The sequence below is a fragment of the Rhagoletis pomonella genome, unplaced genomic scaffold (assembly GCF_013731165.1).
Source record: "Rhagoletis pomonella isolate Grant_MI unplaced genomic scaffold, Rhpom_1.0 Rhpom_scaffold_00003, whole genome shotgun sequence".
Classification (NCBI taxonomy): Eukaryota; Metazoa; Arthropoda; class Insecta; order Diptera; family Tephritidae; genus Rhagoletis; species Rhagoletis pomonella.
In genome coordinates, this window is record NW_023458557.1 from 26,182,337 (window position 1) to 26,202,771 (window position 20,435).

Genomic DNA, 20,435 nt, shown 5'->3' on the forward strand with positions numbered 1-20,435 from the left:
TTATATGAATTCGCCTTGCTAAAGTATTTTATTTTTAGAATTAACAAATTCATATAAAATAGTAGAAAACAATAACTCTTATTTTTATAAAAAGGAGTGTTTGACACCCACACAGCTGCTGAATATCACTTTCTTTTAAAGTCTTGGACGACCGGGCAAGAAGGAATTTCCTTAGAAATTTCATCACTTTTTTACGTCTCGTAATCCATTGTGCAGGAAACGAATTTCTCAAACAAGTTCTTTTCAGCAGTTTAACTAGATCTTTTGTGGTCTTGTTCTTAACAGCTTTTATCTGGAACTTTTTCCACCTGTAGGTCTTCAGCCCAGCACATTTCTTAGTTCTACGCCCAAAAGATTCTTATAAGTCAACCATACTCCCTTAGGTAATTTTTTAAAAAAGCTTGTGTAATATTCTAGTAATATTTTCTGGCTATTTCAATCCTCTTGTCATTTGCGCGTTAAATAGCTTTTAACTAAACGAAAGGATAATCATTGTGTTCTGACATTTAATTTTATTTATGGGACTCTGCAGCAAGTGCCGATATAGAAATACTCTAATACGCTAAGGTCTGCGGTGCAGCTCAGCATAAACCTCCGCCTTTGCGTGATGCTTTTCGGCTGCGTAGTGCAAAAAGTAATGGGCAGAAAAGCAGCAACAACTGCCCTATTGTTGTTAAGCTGTTCTCTGCACATGGTCACAATTAGCTCTTAAAATCTATTGCTGTGTTCTGTAAAACCAAAAAGAGATCCCTAGCGCTCTCCGATGCTGGATTGCCTGGTTATGGATCAGTTTTTCTACATGAGAGTTTGCCTAAAATGCTGCGTGAAGTGATGTCGTATGCGTCGTAGCTTAGGCGGTGAGAAGCAGGGCCGAGGTTAACGCTCTTATTAGCACAATGCAAAAATAATTATGTATATGTTCGTTTTAAAATCGTATTTTTTATTGTGGTTATGATTACGCCAGCTTAGAAGTTAAGTTAGTTGTATGCTTGTTCTCTTTCTTCCTATGCCAAATACTCTTGATTAGTTATTTGTTTACTGTTTTATTTCTATGCTTTAAACAATTTTTCTTTGTTTCCTTGATTTCGGTCTATCAAAGTGTATGTTATTTTCGCTTGTTCTCAATTTGCTCTGTTCTCTTGCTTACGTTGATTTTTTGCAATCACATACATTTATGTTTTGAAGTCTTTTTGTTTTGCCTACGCTTTGTGGTTACTCATTTTTCAGCTGATGGATTTAAACCAATAGCAAATCTGCCGGCAGCATTGATGAAAACCATAAAATTTTAGTAAGTATTTTGTGCAAACAGTCTAGTTGCCTCAAAATTGTGCATTTTAATGCGCGAAGCCTTAACGGTGACAAAATGGACTACGTTAGGAATGTCTTTGGGGGATCGGGCGTTGATGTTATCTGTGTCACAGAAACATGGTTCAATGCTAACATTCCTGACTATTATTATGGAATCCCACACTATACTCTTATACGTAACGATCGAACAACAAAAAGAGGGGTAGGTGTTGCAATATATTACAGATCTACCTTAAAAATTAAACTTCTAGCTAAAACGAATAACCCTGAAACGGAATTTATTATTTCTGAAATTTCAGACGGTATAACAAAAGTACTAGTGTCCTGTGTGTATGTATAATCCTCATAGGTGTTGTATGTTAGATTCGTTTTTTGTTATCAGTTTTTTTAATTGAATATGAATATTATGTTATATGTGATGATTTTAATGTTAACCTGCTGTTAAACGACTTGTATGCTATTAAACTAAATACTTGACCACGTATCCGCTGCTGGTCTTGCTGTAGTCACCCAGTTCTTACCAACAACGTACGCCAACAATTCGAAACTTAGCTTGCTACACCTGGTTATTACGTCTAATCTTGACCATATTCTTAAATTTGACCAAATGTTTTTTTGTCTCTGAGCATGACCTAATATTTTGTGCATTAGATGTGTCGTTGAATTGTCCTGCTGATAGTGTTATTTTCATGTATCGTGATCTGAGGTATGTTACTGATCTGTTCGTTGATTTGTCAAATGTTAACTGGGATAGCTGTTGACTTGACTTTTTAAATAAAACCCTCTCTGAATTATTTGAGGATCATGTCCCTGTCCGCATTGTTAGGGCTATGAATACCTCCTGTCCTTGGTACACTAATAAGGTCAGCTCAGCTATAAAAACTATAAATAAATTGTATGCAAAATGGAGAAGAACCAACTCTGACGTTGCTTGGTCACAATACAAGGCTGCAAGAAATAAAGCTACTGTCATTACAAGAAATGCAAAGCGTTGTACTTTAGTTATAAATTGAACCCGTCACTATCATAAGATTTATGGCGCAATTTGAAATACCTAAATGTGCATGAAAAACCTAAGTCTGATTGTAAAATTGACCCAAACACACTCAATGACTATTTTATTAGTGTCAGCAGAAACAGCAAAAGTGCTCCAACTGAAATTTTCACTAGCAATTTTGCTTTAAAAGAAGAGTTTCGATTTGACGGAGTAAGTGAATCAGAAGTTTTGAAATCTGTGATGGGGTTCGAGTCTAAAGCCATTGGAGAGGATGCGATATCTTTGAAGTTTGTGAAACTTGTGCTGCCTTTTATTCTGAGAACTCTAACACATGTCATTAACCACTGTTTCACAACTTCATGTTTTCCAACAGAATGGAAAAAGGCTGCCATTATTCCTGTAGCCCAAAAAGAGCGCTGCTACTAATCCTAGAGACTACAGACCTTTAAGCATTTTACCAGCATTCTCAAAAGTGTGCGAATCGTTGATGGCAGGGCAAATTTCCTCATTTGTACAAAAAATTATAATTTATTATCGCCATTGCAGTCAGGGTTTAGACCATGTCATAGCTGCTCTACGGCTATGTTGAAAATACTTGACGATATAGGGATACAGTTTGACAATGGTGACCTATCTCTTCTTTGCCTTCTGGATTTTTCTAAGGCATTTGACTTGGTGAATCATGACCTGCTTTGCAAATAACTTAATCACCACTTTGGTTTTTCTGATAGCTTATGATCAGCAACCTTGCAGGAAGAACTCAAAAGGTAATGTGCAAGACTGGCTCCTCCACATCTACACTTGTTGGCTCGGGTGTTGTTAATTCTATGTTGAGCTGTTCTTCTAGGATGCTGCATTTTTGAATACCTATCGGCTAGAAATTGTATATTTATGTATAAGCTTATAGAATTCAAAACTCAAAAATACCTTTTTGAAAAAATCAACAAGATCTAATCGGAATCATAGTCTGATTATCCCCAAATATTCCTACTTGTCTTCAGCTAGGCTGCTCTCTTAATGCTGTAAGGCTCTGTAACTCAATTCATGAATCCGTAAAAGCAGCGATAAACCGGAGTGATTTCAAAAATGTATTGCATAATTACTTTAAATCTGCACAATGAATGTGGTTGCGATTAAACTGTTATCATTTCTCTGTCTCTGTCACTTCTACTATTTAACCAAATTTTGCATGTTCGTATTTATATGTCTGACCTTTTATTATATCTAGCCTTAAGTTTTAAGTCCTAATTTTAATTTTAATTAAAAATACAAATATTAACATTTTTGTTGCTATTTGATATATTTTTAGTTTTAAGTTTACTTTGTACAAACATTGAAGTTTACAACCTGGTGTTGATGTATTATAAAAGGCTCAAAAGTCTTATAGAGCCAGCCTCATTTCTTAAATAAATATGTTAAAATATTATGATATCGATGTCATCGCCATAAGCCAGCAATTGCACGCTCTTGTCGTAAATTGTTCCTGAGCGGTTCAGTTCTGCAGCTCTTGTTATCTTCTCCAACATCAGATTAAAGAAGTCAGAAGAAGAAGCCCTGTCTGAAACCCCGTTTAGTGGCGAACGGCTCGGAGAGGTATTTCTCAATTCTGACGGAGCTGGTGGTATTGCTCAACGCCATTTTACACAGCCGAATGAGTTTTGAGGGGATGCCAAATTCAGACATAGCGGCGTATAGGCAACTCCTTTTAGTGCTGTCAAAAGCCGCTTTAAATTCGACAAATAGGTGGTGAGCGTCGATCCTTTTCTCGCGGGTCTTTTCCAAGATTTTTCGTATTAATACCTGGTCAATGGTGGATTTTCCAGGTCTAAATCCACACTGATAAGGCCCAATCAGTTCATTGACGGTGGGCTTCAGTCTTTCACACAATACGCTCGATAAGACCTTGTACCCTATCCTTAGAAGGCTGATCACCTTTCGGCGGGGTCACCTTTCTTGTGGATTGGACAGAGCACACTTTAATTCCAATCGTCGGGCATGCGTTCATCTGACCATATTCTGACCAAAAGTTGATGCATGCACCTTATCAACTCCTCGCCGCCGTACTTGAATAGCTCAGCTGGCAGGCTGTCAGCTCCAGCAGCGTTGTTGTTTTTCAGCCGCGTTATTGCTATTCGTACCTCGTCATAATCAGGCGATGGAACGTCGATTCCGTCATCATCGACTGCGGGCTCGGGTTTTTCTTCTCCACAACTTTCCGTGCTGCTACCATTCAATAGGGCGGAAAAGTATTCCCTCCATAATTTAGGTACGCTCTGAACATCGGTTACTAGGTCGCCATTGTTGTTTTTAGAGGAGTACGCCCTGGTCTTGAAACCTTCCGTAAGTCGCCTAACTCTTCGCACTCACGTATTTCGGCCTCTCTCTTCTTATTGCGGCAAATACGTCTCGCTTCCCTATAGCGGTCCCTCATAGCGCGCGTTGCGCCCGATCGCAGCGTGGGCCTGCAGGCGGCATCTTTTTTCTCTGCAGCTGCACCAGTTGTTCTTTCGGGCTCGCTGAAATCCGACTACTTCTTCGGCGGCGGTACTTAATGAGCGGGAGATGTGGTTCCAATGCTCGCATATGTCGGTTTGTTGAAGAGTGCTCTCTGAGAGCAGGTGTGAGAGTCGAGTAGCGAAAGCGCTGGCTGTCTGTTGTGATTGCAGCTTTTCGACGTTAAGCTTTCCTTGCATATTTGGGCGCACATTTTTTTCTGAGCGTGAGCGTACGTCTAAAACACTGGAAGCGTGCCTTCCGTCTATCACAACAAGATCGATTTGGTTTCTCGTTTTTCGATCCGGGCACAGCCACGTAGCTTGATGGATCTTTTTATGCTTGAACCTAGTACTGCATACTACCATGTTTCGGGCCCCGGCGAAGTCGATCAGCCTCAATCCGTTGTCGGACGTTTCGTCGTGGAGGCTCAATTTTCCGACGATGGGTCCAAAGATCCCTTGCTTGCCCACCCTGGCATTGAAGTCACCAAGCACGATTCTGTTATCATGACGGGGGCAGCGCTCGTACGTGCACTCCAAGCGCTCATCTTTCTCTTCCGTCGGGGCATGGGCGCAGATGAGCTAGATGTTGAAGAATCTCGCTTTGATGCAGATTGTGGCTAGATGCTCGTCCACCGGGGTGAACGACAATACTCGGTGACCGAGTGTCTCTCCCACCACAAATCCAATTCCGAATTTGCGCTCCTTTACATCGCAGCTGTAGTAGACGTCGCAAGGCCCCAGACATTGCTTGCCCTGCCCCGTCCAACGCATTTCTTGGATGGCGGTGATGTCAGCTTTTGTCCTTACGAGGACATCAACCAGCCGGGCAGAGGCACCTTCCCCATTAAGGGCCCGGACATTCCAGGTGCATGCCCTCAAATCGTAGCCCTTTAAAAGTTTGCGGTGGCCATCATCATAAGACACCTGCTTGCAGCCGCACCTACTAGTGAACAGACGCTGCAGACTTCAGTGAGCCCTTAAACTGAATAAGTCGGAGTGGCCCCACCGAAGCTCCCTCTCTTTCTGCCGTGACCCAAGGCTCCACTCACGTTGCCCAGAGTGCGCGAACGAGGACGCAAGAGTCGGGATTGAGTATAGCCATGCAACTGTAACTGCATACCCAGCGCAACGACTATAGCCCATTGCACTCCAAAAAAAAGCAATGTTTACCCATTTAAAATTTTGTATAGTTTTCCAAGTCCTCTGGAAGAAAGTGTTCACTTCATATTCTTGCGAGTTGTTGGAGTATTTCATCCTTAGGAAAGGTAAAAACCCCAATTTTTTTGTATTTGCATTATGGGAATTGGAGCAATTAAACACTACGCACTTCATTTTAATTATAAAAACATTAAATAAAAAAAACGTTAAATTTAATTTACACAATTGAAACAAACAAGCGGTAATCACAATGTAAACAAAAGTTGAATGGGTCGGTATACGTCACAGGAAGTCAGCTGTTTTCATTCACAATATGGCGACTGATTTGTTGACTTAATTTTTTATAATTGGTTCATGCATGTATGCTGTAGCTAATTCACTATCTAATGTCTTTTATTTGTTCACAGTATTGCCAGGCTGATATTCTTATTACATTCCACTTATTTCTATGGTGGTGTTGCCACCAGTCTACTATGCATCTACATAATGCAATAATACAAGGTGTTATAGGCTGACACCTTCTGGCTCTAACTCCGCCATATTGACTGCCTTAGGTGAAACAGTGTTACTTCTTTAACAATTCTTTGCCGAATAATATAGTTGATTTTTGTTTTTCTTATTTCATTTCATTACGAATATACTATAAAACGGCAAATTTTGTTTGGAAGAAAATATGAAATTTTATATTTTCCCCCAAACGGGGATTAGTTTCTTCCCGTTTTTCTTCTTATTCTACTGAGCTAAGGCAGTATCAAATCGAGCTGTCACAACTGATACCACCGTGTATTATTGCATCATGATGCATCTATACTGATATTAATTTTTAGATTTTTGCGATCCCGGGAATTTCGGGACGTCGTTGGTTCAAAAACGGGATCCCGGGATCAGTCCCGGGATTTAGATATTTATTGTTTTTCAATGACAACATGAAAAAATTGCATCAATATGGTTTGAGAAGCTACGCTACCATATAATAAATAATAAGTAAACGGGTTTGGAACGTACTTTTTTATTTAAAGTGAAAATTATTTCATAAGTAACAAAATGGCAGGCAGTAATTAAATTTATATGCATTTAATAATACTTTACGTCGCCTGGGTAAAAGATTGTCGTAAGCGCCATTTTGACGATTTTTGTTCTAGATGCTGTAACATATTTTGAAACAAGGCCTTTCGATTGGTGTTATCAGTTTTTAGAAATCTCCTCTAGTTTCCGAGATATTGACGACAATTCTTTCGGTAATTTAGTAAAAACTTAGTTAGTGATGCAGTTATATTAAACTAATAAATATCTTAGAAATGGTGTTCTCCATTTTTGTATATCTCCTTTAGTTTACGAGATATTGAGTTGAACTAGTATATCCGATAGAGTAATTTAAGGTATGTCGAAAAAAGCTCGATGCAAAAAAAATAAGTCCAAAAATTTATTTTCTGTTTGAAAGAAGTTCATAATTCGAGCAGAAATAAGAGAAGCGCCTTAATTCGACCAGTTTTGTCTATATTTCTTTTGTTTATCCAAAATTTATATTTTTTGATAAGTCTACTTCATATTGCAAATAATTAACTGCATATGTATAAATGGGCATTTCTCTGACGTCGTGATTTTTTTAAAAAGACTTTATCGAGCCCTAACCGCCAAAATAACGTAAGCGACAATTTTTACAAAATTTTCTTTTTGATGCAGAAATGCATCTAGATGCTATAAGAATATTTCTGCATCAAAAAGAAAATTAAAAAAAGTGTCGCTTACTTTAGTTTGGCGGTTAGGGCTCGATATGGTTAATTCCAAAATTTATTTTAAAAAATTCAGTGCAATGTAAAACAAAAGTATGGGTACCAAATGAAATAATTTTTTTGGGTTCACAAGGACGAATAAGAATTGAAAATGCTTCTTTAATCTATTTGATTTGTTTAAGCTAATAAAGTTAGTCCTGAACATTAATTTTTTTCAGAAATAAGAATTGAAAAATTTCAAGGCTATTCAAGGATAAAATTATAAAAGACTATTTTCAATACCTACCCGTCCCTTTCGGACCAAAAAATGTAATGTGTTTTAACTCTACAGAATCTTCTCTTTCATTTGATACCCATACAGGTTTCTTTAGTATATTGCACTGAAATTTTTAAATAATTTTTTGAATAACTCATATCTTTCAAATTTCAAAGTTCTTTTTAAAAATCCTAACGTCAGAGAGAGAAATTAAGAACGCAATTTTACTATGTATATTTGGCCCTTGGTTTGGCGAATATATTGATTTCTTTTGTGTGCAAAATTGCCTGCCGCAAGGTATTATATGTATATTGAGCTACACATTTATAAAAAAATGTTAAATATTAAATAAACAAAAGAAATATAGCCAAAACTGGTCAACATAAAGCGTTCCTTTTTAATATCTTTTTTATTGAGCTTTGTACCTCGATTATTTTATTAGAAAAATGGAAAAAGCAACAAAGTTTAAGCGGTAGAAGTTATAGCAGCTATTTCGGATATCACCACATCTCCTCATCAGATTTCTTTTTTCTAGACTTCAGCAGGGATCGAACCCGGGTCATCGATGTACAAAGTCAAAAGCGTTAACCACTGAGCTATGCACACCCCGTAAACTCGTGTTGCTAATTCATTTTCCTCATTAAACCTACTGCTATCAAGTGCAGCTGATTTTCCGCTATTTAATCTTGACAGCGTGGTTGTTGTTGTCAATTCTATATATGCTTTTGCTTTCTTGTATAGTTTCAGGCAGGCTCATCCTAAACTATGTATTTGTCAATGCTATTGTGGTGTTGTGCATGTACCTGATACAATATGTGTTAGCTATATGCATAGCAGTTCATTTTTATTAATTATATTTTTTGCTTATAATATGAGAATTGGGTCATCTTGAGTGTGATCGGCTATTACGAATAGAAAGTGTGCTCAAGCAATTTTGCATATACAAATAACTGCTGACGAAACAAAATATGTACAATGTGTCACCAGAAGTTTTTTGAGTGTTAATAGTGAGGAATCACATTGCACATGACTACCATAAATCATTATGAGCAATAGTAGAAATTAAGTAGGTCAATTAAGTATATTGAACTTAGAGTTTGTATTGTATTTTTAAGCTATATAAACAAATGAAAGTTGAAATAAAAGACAATCATTTTTGAGTATCGAGACGATACAGATCTCATCATTTTAACAAAGCGGCACTCCTGCCATTAACAGGCTAACCTAATATTCGCGGCTTGCGTTTTGGTACGCATGCCGTCGAATTTGTTTTTTTGCGTCACCCGAAATTGACTTGCATTCGTTTGCATTTGATTTCATTGAGCGAAACGTCAAATCAAAATGTCACGCAGAACAAAAATTGGAAATTGAGTTAGCTTCATACGCACGCCGTTCAATTTCGGTTGATCTCATACAAGTAGCATGTGCATGAGAAATTTTTGACAATAAATTGGCGGCGTGCGTGAATATTAGGTTAGCCTGTAATACTGAAAGTGCGGCATACGTGCCATATACATAATTTGGCGAGTCACGCCTAAATGACAATTCTGCGTATCCTTTCAGCTGACATCCTTTCTTTGCCCTATTGATACCATGTCCTACCAAACCCCATACAACATGCGTCTATCTTGTACAACAGTGGCTTATTAACATATAATTTTAATATTTTTTTATTGAGCTTTATACCACGATTATTTTATTAGGAAAAATGGAAAAAGCAACAAAGTTTAAGCGGTAGAAGTTATAGCAGCTATTTCGGAGATCACCACATCTGCTCATCAGACTTCTTTTTTCTAGACTTCAGCAGGGATCAAACCGGCGTCATCGATGTACACAGTCAGTAGCGTTAACCACTGAGCTATACACACCCCGTAAACTCGTATTGGTAATTCATTTTCCTTATTCAACCTACTGCTATCAAGTGCAGCTGATTTTCCGCTATTTAAACTTGACAGCGTGGTGTCAATTCTATACATGCTTTTGCTTTCTTGTATAGTTTCAGGCAGGCTCTTCCTAAGCTATGTATTTGTCAATGTTATTGAGACTTATTAACATATAATTTTAATATTATTTTATTTAGCTTTGTACCACGATTATTTTATTAGGAAAAATGGAAAAAGCAACAAAGTTTAAGCGGTAGAAGTTATAGCAGCTATTTCCAAGATCACCACATCTCCTCATCAGACTTATTTTTTCTAGACTTCAGCAGGGATCGAGCCCGCGTCATCGATGTACAAAGTCAGAAGCGCTAACCACTGAGCTATGCACACCCCGTAAACTCGTGTTGCTAATTTACCGCCCTATTCCCACACCACTGACAAAACTCAGCGGCTGACTATTGCCTTTACTACTGCGCCTAATACTATGCCGCAAATTTATTTTAAGCTGTCGTATGACAATTGTCGGTTTTATTGTTATGACCTACTGAGTAAGTGATAACGGCGAAACAATGTTTATATTGTGTTTTAGGCGCAGTAATTGTGACAATAATCATATGATGAATTTTGTCAGTGGTGTGGGAATAGGGCGGTTATTTTCCTTATTCAATTCTATTATTGCCACCAGTGTAAATTACAAATCCCGAAAATCCCGGGATTCTAGACAAATAATCCCGGGATTTTTGGGCCTTAAAAAAGACCGGGATCCCGGTCCTAATCCTAATTCCTAATCTATACATTTTGTTATTCTACATTGTGTTTACACTACAGCTCGGCCAATCTGACCTAAAAGCAAATCGACCCCGATCTGTCCATGTAATTCTTATGCATAAGTACTTATAAGTTAATCGTAATAATAATAGTTAATACTCTTCGCAGTGTCTCTTTCACTGGAACCCTCTGTGCCTTGTATCGGTCGTTTGGGGGTTTTTTATGTATGATATACGGTCCCTTATATTTTGGCAGAAGTTTCTTATTGACACCCACCGTTGTGTCTACATTTTTTATCACAACGAAAGTCCCTTCCTCAAATGTCTCTACCCTCATCTACTTCTGCTCACTTCGACTAAGTTATATTTTTGCAATTCTTCAGCACTATCTCGAAGGGCATCTACAAAAAAAGGGCATCCTTTAAAAGTTGGTCGTGGTCATCATCATAAGGGGGGAGGGGGGCTTTGGGGGGTCTCATCCGAGGCTTTGCCTTGCTTCTTCACTGGAAAAGGTTTTTACGGGGCGGGTCCCAAACCCAGCGCCCAACCCATGGCTGGGACGGGGTGGTTTCGCAACCATATATATATATAGCGAGCCGTTGCTCCAAGACAGACTCCCGCTTGCAGCCGCACCTACTGCTGAACAGATGCTGCAGACTTCAGACTTCAGTGAGCCCTTAAACCGAATAAGTCGGAATGGCCCCACCGAAGCTCCCTCCTTTCTGCCGTGACCCAAGGCTCCACTCGGATTGGTTACCGCATCTCGCACATGGGTTGCTCACGTTGACCAGAGTGCACGAACGAAGACGCAAGAGTCGGGATTGAGTATAGCCGTGCAACTGTAACTGCATACACAGCACAACGACTATACCCCATTGCACTCCATACCCCATTGCACCTAGAGTCTAGGTGAACAAAAATCTGACAGAGAATAACTATTTAGAAAATGAAGGCAATTTTTCGTTGAAATGCCGATTCAGAAAAAAAAGCAGCGCAATGATTAATGTTTCTATTCCGCACCGTCCCGCAAATGACAAATTTATCATTCAATTTTCTTTTGTGGCGTATGTTTGGACTTTAGGCGTTATAAGTTTATTTACACTTTTAGCGGTGATAGCAGTAAATACCAGGGACGGGAACTGGTTTTGAACCGAACCCGTTTTGAACCGGAAAACCGCTTTTTTTTTCTATTAATTAACTGAACCATTAACCGAACCGAAATTTTCCACAAATGTTTGATCCGAACCGAAATCCGAACCACTCTCCATAAAGGTGTAAAGGTTCGTTTCGTAAATGTATACATAAGTGATCAGAATGAAAAGAGAAATCGATTAAGCGGTCCGTCTGTGCACATGATAACTCCAGTAAAAATTGAGATATCTTAACGAAACTTTGTACGTGCACTTCTTTCGGGCATAGGATGGTACTGAAAATGTGCAAAATCGGACAATAACCACGCCTATCTCCCATATAACGGTAATTTGGAGAAATGCGAAATCTTCGATAAATCAGTAAATATTAAATCTAATTTATTCAAAATAGATGCTTGCGACAATCCTTTACCAAGAAATAGGTACGTTTATGATAAAATTTTGGAAAACGGGCGTGGCACCGCCCACTTATGATCACATATATGTATCTCGGCAACCGGTCTACCAATTTATACCAAACTCGGTATGGCTATTTTGCTTGCCAAATAAAAGTAAAACGTTGAAAATTATTGAAATCAGACTAAAATTGAGGCCGCTTTTCATATAAAGGTAAATTTCAGAAATGCTTGAAACTTCAATATTTCGAAATTTAAGGACGCTAAATTACTCAAAATTGATACACCCCGGTATACCATGTTGCGGTGGCTTTCGGAAAGGTGAAAACCATATATTTAATACCTGTGCCGGGTATTTAATGTTCGGCTCCGCCCGAACTTAGACATGACATGGCCCTACATTCTATGTAGTAGAGGGAGAGGGTTAGACTCCTAGCAGTCAAGAAGCGAGAAAGCTCGGAGAGATACCCGTTATAGAACAATCGTCAGAGTAAGAGACAACCGAGACTCCCTGTGGTGGTTGAGGGAGCTTAAGTTAAGAGGGAGCTTACTAGTTAAACTGTAAAATAGACACTTATTTGCTGGACATTCTTTCCCATTGTGTTGTTTTTTTATTTTACTATTTTTATATACACGTACGCAAATTGAGATCGGAACATTACCCGCAATTGGAAAATAAAAATTGGCTTTCTGACTTAATGTTCCTTACCGATATGATGGAACATTTGCAAAACTTGAATTTGTCTCTACAAGGAGAGCATACAAATGTTTTTGATTTGTCGCTAATTATTTTAAGTTTTGAAACTAAACTACGTCTTTTTATTCATGATCTCAAAAAAAGAATATTTCATCATTTTCTATGGCTAGAAAAAAATAATGCACATGATTTAAAAGCAGATTTTGAAAAAAGATTTGCCGATTTCAAATTATTTAAATGTACGTTTGCATCCTTCATAAACCCTTTTTTATGTAATATACACTCCGTTGCAAAACTATAAATCCACGAATATTTGTGTTGCAGGCGTAAAATAAGAGATAAGAAAAAAAATCTTCTATGACTTTTGCGTAATGAGAACTCCCTTTTGATGGGGTGATTTATTTTTTTTTACCATTACAAAATTTGCAAGAAGTAATATAACCTAAAACGTACTTGTTGCAAAACTATAAATCCAAAACAATTATGTCGATTTTTTGCAGTAGTTTTGCGGTAAATGTCATTACTTATTTTTGATTGCTTACTAATGAATATTCTCGTCGATATGCCTCGCGGTAAACCATTGAACGAATTTGAAAAGGGTCGATTTACTGCTCTAGATGAGCAAGGTTTCGGTATACGCGATATTGCTTCGAAGATTGGAAGATCCCACGGGCTGGTTTCTTGTTTTTTACGAAAAAAATATGGATTCGGGATCAAAAAGGCAGGCGGGCGGAAAAGAAAGTTGACCAGTCGCGATGAAAGAATAATTGCACGTGTCGCTAGTAATTCAACTATTAGTTTCCAGAAGCTAGCAACCAAATGTTCAGTTCCCGTAAGTCGGCAAACAATTTGGAGGGCTTTAAAACGCACTAAGCACCTCGAGTACGGTAGAATGGTACCAGCTCCATGTCTTTTGCCACGCCACAAAGTCGCTCGTATGGAATTCGCTGGTAAAAATATGGCAACTGATTGGTCTTCTGTAAGTAAATTAAACGTGGATACTAATTAAGAAATTACTATAGAAAAGTCGCCTTAGGTTATCTTTTCAGATGAAAAAAAGTTCAATCTCGACGGCCCGGACGGATTAAGTGGATATTGGCATGACTTACGTAAAGAACGTCGAATTTTTTCCCGACGAAATTTTGGAGGCGGAAATGTGATGGTATGGGGTGCTATAACATCCGGTGGTGCACTCGAGCTGCAATTCTGCTCCAACAAAATGAAGAGTTCAGACTACGTTGCCTTTTTGCTGAGTAGTCTTTCATTGACCAAAATGGAAGAAATTGGACTTTTCAGCAAGACAATGCTGAAATCCATACGAGCAAAGAGACAAAGAATTGGTTAGAGAGCAACAATATTCGAACCCTAGGATGGCCAGCATGCTCTCCTGACCTGAACCCAATCGAAAATGTGTGGGGAATACTGGCAAGGAGAGTTTATGCTGAGAATCGCCAATTTGAAAACGTGAGTTTACTCAAATTGGCAATTTTGCAAGAGTGGAATAACTTGCTAAAAACATAGTGCTTAAGTATGAATAAGCGCATATTTGAGTTTATTAAGGTTAACGGAGCACAAATAAAATATTAGATTTAGACAATATTTTGAAGTTGTATTTATTAGTACAAGGATTATATTTGGACTTATAGTTTTGCAACAAGTACTTTTGAGGTTGTATTACTTCTTGCAAATTTTGTAATTGTTAAAAAAAAAAAATAACCCCATCAAAAGGGAGTTCCCACTATGCAAAAGTAATAGAAGAATTTTTTTTTCACATCTCTTTTTTTACGCCTGCTACCCACATATTTGTAGTGGATTTATAGTTTCGCAACGGAGTGTAATTGAGGATGAGTGTTGGAGTGTTCGAGAGAAAGATTTTGCGGAAGATTTACGGTCCGTTACGCGTTTGCGACGGCGAGTACCGCAGACGATGGAACGATGAGCTGTATGAGCTTTACAACGACATGGACATAATGCAGCGAATTAAAATACAGCGGCTCCGCTGGCTTGGCCATGTCGTCCGAATGGACACCGACGCTCCAACTATGAAAGTATTCAACTCGGCTGGTGGTAGCAGAGGAGGAGGGAGGCCCCCACTGCGATGGAAAGACCAGGTGAAGAAAGACTTGGCTCCCTTGGTGTTTCCAATTGGCGTCAGTTGGCACAGAAGAGAAACGACTGGCGTGCTTTGCTGAGCTCGGCCAAAATCGCTTAGGCGGTTACAGCGCCAAATAAGAAGAAGAAGAATTGAGGATGAATTTACAATATCGGAAATACTCCTTTTTAAGAAAAGCGAAGAAGAGTTGGAGTATTGGAATTAAAAGAAGATAAGGCACTGAAAATGCAACATAAAGCTTTGCTAAAGTACCAGATTGAAAATATCCGCTGTTGAAAACATCTGCGTGCGGTATATTTTCAATTTTTGGTACAACGTAAAACGCTAGGCGCACATTGCATCCGATAGGCCAACCGATTTCGGCCGAACAATTTGACCGTCCGAACTGATGCGCGCACATAACCAGATTATTTGCGGACCGTATTTGTACGCACATATCTAGATTTTATTTCAATTTTGTAAGCAGTGAAATATTTTGATACATTTTAATTGACATACTCTAAACCAGGGTTGTTGCGAATATTCGCATTCGCATTCGCAGCGGCCCAGCTTCCGCATTAATTTTAACATTCGCATTCGCATCCGCAATAACCAATACGGATCTTTTGCGATTGCGAATATTGAAGGTACCGAAAATAACAGTAATTTTTTTTATTCCCAAATAATAAAGAAACAGCTTATCCAAATTAAACAAGTTTGGTATTGAATGAAATAGCTTAATAGCTTAAATAGCTTTAAAACTGAAATGTCTAAACGAGCAAAGACACCTATTGAAAAATATTTCAATAAAAAATGTTAATTAATTACCATAGAACAAACCTTGGGTCAGGTATATGAATTTCTTTCGTATTAAATGATTTAAAAAAATATAAATAGAGGTGGTAACCTTCGTTCATTATTTCTGTTTAAAAGCTATTTCAGTCCTCTTTCACATGATACCAAATTTGTTTAATTTTGATAAGCTGTTTGTTTATTATCCGGAAAAGACCTAAATTTCGGAATAAAAAATATTAGGCCAAGTTTAACTCGTAAAAAAATGTTATTTTCGGTCCCTGGAATATTGTGCAAGTGCACTGATAAAACATATATCTGGCCAGTCACAGATGAAAGGATTAAAAATGAATTACAAAAACTAAAATCTCAAAACGCTGTTGACGTTACACGTTCTCCAAATTCAGAAACCACCAAAAGAATGAGAATGAAGAATTCTTTGGAAAACAACGGTGTTTAAACAACGATCCTGCCATGATACTAGATTGTGAAGATGAAAGTTAGGAGGATACATCCGACATTTGCAGCCCCGACGCAATTCTCAAAAAAGAATTATTGCACCGCAATAAAAAAATAAATAAATACAACTGAAGGCCTCTCGAATGGTGCAGCGTCAATCGAAAAGAATTTAAAATTTGGTCAAGTTTCAAGTTTGTCGCCTCGAGCGAGTAGTTATTTAGTGGTGCAGGTTTGATTTACAACCCTTTAAAAACTTTTTATTAAATGCAATGTTCCAATTTTTAAATTTAAGTACTAAAAAAAAACATTATTAAAAATTACTAACCTTTCCATTTTTTATTTAACTAAATCACCTAATTTACTCTCCTCCGCGGTTGTTAGCGTTTAAACATCCGCGGATGTCTAAAATTCCACATTCGCAACATCCCTACTCTAAACATGTGATTTTATAGGTAATTTTTTTGTTTTGCACCCAATAAGCTAATTTTGCGCAGTCCATTATGGTAGTTTTCACCTGACATCGGAAGAGAAGAGCAAACATGTTTGAATTAATCGTCACTGACGGAAGTCAACGGCCGATGTCGGTTCGGTTATCGGTTTATGTGTGAGAGGGCTCATGCACCCTGCAAACAATTTTTTCACAGTATTCTGAATTGTAGAGAAACTTTAAGGAATTCGTATTCCGATTTTTTGCCGAATTTTCTAAAATGAAATAAACTGTGCACACTTAGATTCTTTTACGAAATTTCAGGCGTAAATCGGTAAAGCAATGAAAATAATTCTGCTATGTAAAGAATTTCTTGCAGAAGCTTTTCAGAATTTTCTTTATTTTTCGAACAGAAATTTCTTTACGTGTTCGTATCAACCACTTCATATAATTTTCATTGAAGATTCGTAAAAAAATCGTTACAGAAATGAGATACTCCTAAAAATTTCGTTAAGATTTCGGGAACTTTGGTTTGCAGGGTAATCACAAGTGTTTATTCATATTGGCCGCATATAGCCGAGCACAATTCGGCCGATGCCGGCTGCAGTGTGCGCGTAGCGTAATTGTGAGTATTTGTAATTTGAAGTTCGTAAAATCAAAATACCGTTCACAATTAGTTGCATTCGCGTACCTGATAATTATTGAAAGTTTTAAAAACTAGTAAGGGAAATTGAGAGAGAAAAATGACATTTCATTTTGAGGGAAAGCTGCTAGTTTCTGCTGGAAAAATTTTAGCAAACAGCAATTTGCCAACAAGAAAACAGCTGATCAAAAACAGCTGGTTGGAATTTACGCAAATCCCTAAATTTAATTTGATTGTTTGGAAGTTAAAATAGTAAAATGCGACTAATTAAACTTGTATGAAGTAAGTAATTATTCGTTGAGTCAGTGAACTGCGTCAGGATAAGTATTCGGAATTTGTCTTCTTACGTTTTCAATTGTATACTTTTGAATGTAAACAAAATTTTTATCAATGTTCGTCTAACTTGCAAGTTTCTACAAATTTTCTGTTCGCGTACTATTTTGTATATTTTTCTCTTGTGAGAGAACAGATGACATTTCGCCGGAATTTTGCTGTTGGACATTTTTACTACAGATTTTAAACGAGCGTACATATAGACTAACCAACATTTAAAAGAATTGTTACGAACGGCTTTAGCTAACGTAAAAGCGGAGTTTGAAAATTTGGACAAAGGGATATTTTTAATTTTCTTTAATATCTATCTTACGTACATTAGAATAATAGTAAAAATAATGATTTCTTTTCTAATAATTTTATTTAAAAATAAAATTTTTGCTTTTGCTGCTTTTTTTTGTCGGCCTCGGCCTTGACCACCCCTGTTATATACCATAGATGGGCACAATATCATTTTGTGATGGTAGTCGTGAATCGCGTTGATTAACAGTTGTCACTTTTCTATAGTTGTACAAAAGGGCGATTTTTTTTATTTTCACCTGCGGCGCGTTTTCTAGCTATGTTTTATTTAAAACTTTAGCCTGCGGTGCTTTTTTATTAAAATTAATACTTCGATAAATAATGAAAATGTTTTATAAAAAATCGCGCGATTTTTTAATAAAAATTTTCGCCTGCGGCGCTTTTTTTATCAAAATCAATACTTCGACAAATATTGAAAATTGTTTATAAGAGATCGCGCGATTTTTTATTAATTCTCTAGTATAGGGTACAACTGTTAAATAGGTCCACAAATATCGGGACGGGTAGCAATCGACCCTGTATTAACAATCCGGAGGCGGAATGTTAATATTATTAGCAATTTAAAAGCTACAAACAAAAAACTTTTGTTAAATTTCGCTATTTTGTATGAGCAATTACACGGTCAAAAATGCACTAAATCAGCAGTTTCCAAACAAACACATAGTTTATTCATCAAAACAGTTTACTTAGTAACTGAAAAACAAGTTAACAATGTTTCCGAACTGAAACGGGAAATTGCTAAATAGCTTACAGTGCTGCCACCCGATTCATAATTGGTAATAATTCAGTTTTCCTTACAAGGCGTGTGCAGTGTTGAGTGCTTTTTGTGTTCGTTATTAACTACTTTACATATCAAGCTTATATATATCTTACCGATTTAAAAAAAAGCGGCATATATATATATATAAATTTTACTTTAAAATCGGCAAGATATACACATGTATATAAATTTGATGGTCAGAAAGACGTTCTCTGCAAAAGGTGTTCAGCCCCTCTTCTGCGGCAACACAGAAAGGAGAATTCTACTTAGTGGGGGTTATAATCCCAAAGTGCGGCCGAAGGCCGCCTACGCAGAATGGTGTTCTCTGTAAAAGGTGTTCAGCCCCTCTTCTTCGACAAGACCGAAAGTAGAATCCTGTTGTTGTAGCGGCTACAAAAACCCCGCCCAGATCGGTTAGTATCTCAGTCGTTGTCATCAAACTTAACTAACGGGAGACCCAAGAAGCGTGCAGCCTCTATAGGGTCTGTCCACAGGAACAGAGGGTGTAGGGTTTTCCGGGCATACGAGTCGTGGGGTGTCTCTCCGCATGCCGGACATTCGTTTGGCACATCTGCATCTAATCTGCTCAGGTATGAGTTCAACCTGCTGCAGTAGCCAGAGCGAAGTTGGGCTCTTCTGCAAGCAGGTGTCTGTTCGGGTGTCCACGTCGGTGGCTCCTTACTAGGAATCGCTTGCAGAGCATTGTGTTGTGCTCCTTTATTGGGAGCATTTTTGCCTCGTCGTGCAGGTGGTGTTCTGGCGACATCAGAAGGCATTCGGTCGCTGTCCGTAGTGCGGTGTTTTGTGCTGTATGTAGCTTCATCCACTGCATCCTACTGGTCCCCGGCGACCAAACTGTTACTGCGTAATTTAGAACCGGCTGACCAATTGCCAGGTACTTCCGGCTAGCGTCTTGAGGAACTTGTTGCGGTTCTGTACTTTGTTGACAATTGCGGTTGTGTTCGCAGAGAAGGAGAGCAGACTGTCGAATGTTACTCCGAGTATTTTAGGATTATTCACCGTCGGAATTGGTGTGTCATCGACGTGAATACCTAGCGGTAGTCTGACCTCCTTCGTCCAGAGGATTTTGTAGGGGAGAGGGTTAGACTCCTAGCAGTGAAGAAGCGAGAAAGTTCGGAGAGATACCCGTTACAGAACAATCGTCAGCGTAAGAGACAACCGAGACTCCCTGTGGTGGTTGAGGGAGCTTAAGTTAAGAGGGAACTTACTAGTTAAACAGTAATACGGAAAGGACACCACCCTGTGGAACCCCCTGTTTTATTTTTCTAGGTTTACTTGATTTGTCTCTAAACATTACTGACCCACTCAAGATAATTCGCCCATCAACGCCTTTAACAGATTCAACGCTACTATAATAGTTCTCTCAGGGACGGTTGCGGTTTAGATCACGTGTTATCGGAGTGTTTTTAGCGTTAAGTTCTGTTGTTGTACTGTGCTTTTTACGGAAACGATGCTGATGCTTCGCTGGGGTGAGGTGGTTCGTAAAATACGGGAGTAGCAAGGCCTCTAGTGTCTTCGCCACCGGGGAAAGGAGGATTATCGGAAAATAAGACTCTCCTTTGTTGGCCGGTTTCCCCGGTTTGAGCAGTGGGACCACTCTCCCCATCTTCCAGATGTCTGGAATGACGAGTGTGGCCATTAAAAAATTGAGGACCTCCGTTAGGTACACTACTCCCGCAGCACCAAAATTTTTCAGCATCAACATTCCGTCGGGTCCCACAGCTTTGGAGGCTTTCGCCTTCCCGATGGCTACCTGAACTTCACCGCT

At 38.3% G+C, this 20,435-nt stretch overlaps 1 protein-coding gene across 5 annotated transcripts in view; it reads right to left on the reverse strand.

Moving 5' to 3' along the window:
- The window catches only part of LOC118735097 (phospholipid-transporting ATPase ABCA1), a gene marked incomplete at its 3' end in the record, with an annotated part of 162,324 nt that overhangs the window by 112,377 nt on the left and 29,512 nt on the right, over nucleotides 1-20,435 (reverse strand).